The sequence below is a fragment of the Euphorbia lathyris genome, chromosome 8 (assembly GCF_963576675.1).
Source record: "Euphorbia lathyris chromosome 8, ddEupLath1.1, whole genome shotgun sequence".
Classification (NCBI taxonomy): Eukaryota; Viridiplantae; Streptophyta; class Magnoliopsida; order Malpighiales; family Euphorbiaceae; genus Euphorbia; species Euphorbia lathyris.
The window spans coordinates 41415799-41420395 of record NC_088917.1 but is presented as its reverse complement, the minus strand read 5'-3'; positions in this window follow the sequence as shown (position 1 = coordinate 41420395).

The following is a 4597-nucleotide window of genomic DNA, read 5'->3' as shown; positions in this document are numbered from 1 at the left end:
TCAACCTATCTATTTGAGTTGACTCGGCCTGTACAAGTAAAACGAACGTCTCGCTATATGTGATTTGACATCATCCATAGTCATAAGATTCGGTTCAAGGATGTAGTTGATAAAGGATCGAATTATACTGTAACTAATACGGAAAGGTTAACGACAGAATCAACCTGTCTTCTTATGGCTCTGGGGGAATGATTACGGACTTGCTAATCACATACTCTGTACATCATTCCGTTATGCAAAGATTAAATATAATTCTTTGAAAATTATTTAATAACGTTGCATACGGCTAGAAGCAATAAGAACCTAATGGGTCACACATAAGACTTGGAACCTAAAAGAGAGATAGATGTTAATTAATTGATGGAAGCCCAATTGAGCCCAATAAGGCCCATGGACCAGGGGGGTCGAAATTCATGTAGTGAAATACATGAATAATTAATTTGATTTTGTTAATCCTAATTAGATTAGGATTATGAATTAAATTAATTGAGAGATAAATAAGTTAGGAGTTTTAATTAGATTATAATACTCCTATTATTATCCAATAAGGTTATTATTATTATCCTTAATATATTAGATATATAATGAGATAATAATTGGGAATTCTATTCCGAATTGAATTCCTATTCAGTAATCTAATTCTATCTAACTAGGGATTAGATACAAGTGATTATATATGACCCCCCTATAGGTGAATTTCGGCCAACTCAACTAAGTTAGCCCTAGTGATTTTCGAAATCCTATATTGAAGAGAGAGAGAATTTCGAACCCCCAAGTTCGAGGATGAGATTTTCTACGGCTTCCTTCCGATCAATTGATTTCATCTATTTCTTTTATCCTTGATCTTGTGTTGATTAATTAGAGGCAATCTACTTTGGTTGCTATTCAACGGTTGATTCTAAATTAATCTTCCCGTGTTTTATTTCGTGCTTGGGAACTCGGAGAAGAGTTGTGGGCACTTCATTAACAACGGTAGATTGATCATCAAAAAGGTAATTCTTCTTATCCCTCTTTATATGAAATAACGATTAACGGATCCTAGGGTTAATGGAAATAGGTTAAAAATTTTATATTTCCGCTGCTATACCTTAGCCTAATTTCCAACACGCTTGGTTGAGACAATGTTTTTACTTTGAAAAGACTTTTTGGTTTGTTTACCTTGCTGACAGGCATTGCATAATTGATCTTTCTCAAATCTAAGTTTGGGCAAACCCTCAACTAATTGCTTTCTTGCTAATTTGGCTAGGAGGTCCATGCTTACATGACCAAGTCTCCTATGCCATAGCCAAGAATTATCTTCCTTTGACACTAAGCATATATTCTTTTCTAAACTCAACATGTAAACATTGTCAACACGAGGGGCAGTTAAAATCAAATCGTTTGTTTTTCCCTCGAGTATCCGACACTCAGTGGCATCAAATACAACCTTTCTACCGCTGTCACACACCTGAGCTACGCTCAATAGGTTATATTTGAGACCTCTGACTAAGGAGACTGACTCAATAGTAGGGTTACCTCCGATAGTACCTGAACCTACTATCTTACCCTTTTTGTTGTCTCCGAAGCTTACACTTCCACCTCATTTACGCTCAAGTGTGATGAATTGAGTTTCATCACCAGTCATATGCCTCGAGCATGCGCTGTCAATATACCAAAGCTTTGACTTCTCCGCGCACCTCAGGCTCACCTGCATTTTAAACTATTCATCTTTAGGTACCCAATTCCTTTTGGGTCCTCGTTGGTTAGCATAAACAGGTGACACATCATGTTTTAATTTGTGACGACATACATTTATGGTGTGGCCATCTTTACCACAATAGTCACAAAAGATTACCCTTTGAGGGTATTTCCTCTTTTGGTCAGCACGATGGTGCTGAGCATACCAACACACTTTTACAGTGTGTCCTTTCTTTCCACAACAGTCACACTGACTGTTCTGCTGAGTGTAAAGTTGATACTGACCAGTACCTTGATACTCAGCATTAGGATAGAACTTATTCTTAGCCGATGTACTCAGCTGGTTCTGTATATTTGTGATGTCCTTTCTCAGCTTCTTAGAGTCTGATTGGACTTCAGAGACAAATCTATGCATTATTTTCAAATTTTCATCTTGCCTAGTGTTGTCCTGAAGGAGATGTCGGATGTCACTCAGTTTGACTTCCTCGATCTCATCACATCGCCTGTTGAGTGCTCTAATTCTCTTATTACACTTTTTGGTCAATGTATAGAGATCACTCAGGGCTGAGTTGGGAATTAACACTTAAGGTCAGCTTCCAACTCAGCACTCCGATTACTCAGTGTCAGCTTATACAATTTATATCCTGAGTAATTTAAGCAAGCAACACATACATATATATATATATTGAGAGAATGAGTTAGAAATTACTCAGCAGACTTATCCTGGTTCGGCCTCACCGCCTGCGTCCAGTCCCCAGAATCCTTCCGGGCTTTTTCAATCCAATACTGAGCTCTTTAAAGGTAGAGCACAAATCGTTTACAAAGCAGTTGAGTATGCAAGAGTACCATCCTCTATTCATCTACTCAACCCCTACTGAGCGCTATAACCAAACACTCATATTTTCTCTACCGCTGAGTACTAAAACCGAGTACTCAGCACCACTCTCTCAACTTTTACAATTGATACAGATTTGTTCTTTCTAGATGAAGAACACTTTAGATGAATACAAATTCGATCTAGACTTTTACACACAAATAAGATTTGGGTGTAAGTATTTGCTTTTTCTTGTTTGTATGTATGCTTTTCTCTTTTGTATTTCGGCAAAGGATCCAAGTGAAGAGCTTGTCCTTTTATAGTGAATTCTGAGGCTGCAATCATTTGAATTTGGATGTATTCGTTGAATTCAAATGGTCTTCTTGCGTCATTCACTAGTCAGCATACAGTTTTGCAGGCCAATCTTGTCTTCTAAATTTAGCAGGCGTCAGGCTTGTCTTCTTCCGCCAGGTTCGTCTTCTAGCGCCAGTTTCGTCTTTTAGCCAAAGGCCAGTTGACCCATGTGTCTCGAAACTGTCTCCTTGCGTAATTCCAAAGCTTCTGAATTGGCGCAGATCTCTGTCGGATCTTGTCTTTTAGTGAACGGATCATTGGCGTTGTCTTAATGAACACTCAGCTTGATTTTAATATACGTTGCCTTCGATTTTTGTCTCTGGTGAGGCTGAGTCACGTTCTACTCAGCTTCTTCGGTCAGCTTCGTCTTCAAGCGTTTGTTCTGAAGAAGACTTTCCTTCTATAATGTTGAGTTGTGTTCTACTCAGCTTGTGCTGTGTCTCATGCTGACTTCGTCCTGTCTTACTTTTTATTTCCATTCTTATTTATAATTATACTCAACATTGAACAACCACATTAGTACAATTAAATCAAAGCACTTAAATTTAATTGTCTTAATCATGGATTAACTTAAATAATTTTTTCAAATCAAAATCATGTGGAAAGGTGTTTCAACAATATCATGTTTGGGATTTGTAATCATTCTCATCTGTTAGATGACTAGCATATCCTTCTATTTTCAGTTCTCCACCTCCATACACAAGGAACATGTCTTTAGTCCTTCTCAAGTACTTAAGAATGTTCTTGACAACTATCCAATGTTCGTGTCCTAGATTTGCCTGATAGCGAGTCGTCATGCTCAATGCAAACGCTACATCAAGCCTTGTGCAAAGCATGGCATACATGATCGAACCAATTACACTGGCGTACATAATTACATTAAAGTGTTTCTTATCATCTTTCGTTTTCAGACACTGATGATTAGATAACTTAATCCCATGTAGAATGGATAAGTTACCCTTTTTCGATTCATGCGTGTCAAAACGCTTTAACACCTTGTCAATGTATGTAGACTGGGAGAGTCCAAGCAGTCTTCTTGATCTATCTCTATAGGTCTTAATCCCTAAAATGTATGTTGCTTCTCCCAAGTCTTGCATGGAGAAGTTACCAGATAACCTTGTTCAGAAGTCTTAGATGGATTCTGGTCCTCACTTCGTTACCATATTGTTCATAGAGAAGTTACCACATTGTTCAGAAGCCTTAGCTGGCTTCTGGTCCTCACTTCGTTCTAGACAGTGTCTAGGATATTTTCTAGAGAGTGAGCTCTGGTAACTCTTACTTCCTAGGGAGAGGATTGTCTTCAACTGTGGGTGTTTCAACAATCTATGTAGGAGTAATTTCGCTAGTAAAAATAATCTTATAATCAATTTTACCTTCTGACATTCTAGTGGAAGTAGGTTCAGCATCTTGAGTGTTCTTAGTAGGTACTGAGGCTGGATCTTCATCATCCTTGTTGTTGCTGAGTTTTCCTATAGGGCCAGTCTCATCGAATCCCACATATACTAATTCCTCAAGTACATGGGTTCATTTATTGAAAATTCTATAGCTTTTGTTGTTTGTTGAGTGGCCAAGAAAAATGGCTTCATCAGCCTTAGAATCAAACTTTGCAAGATTGTCCTAGTATTTAAAATAAAGCATTTGCAACCAAAAGCTCTGAAGTATCCTATCTTAGGATTTTTCCCTTTCCATAGTTCATAGGGAGTTTTCTTCAGTATAGGTATAACTAGAGCCCTATTGAGAATGTAGCACGTT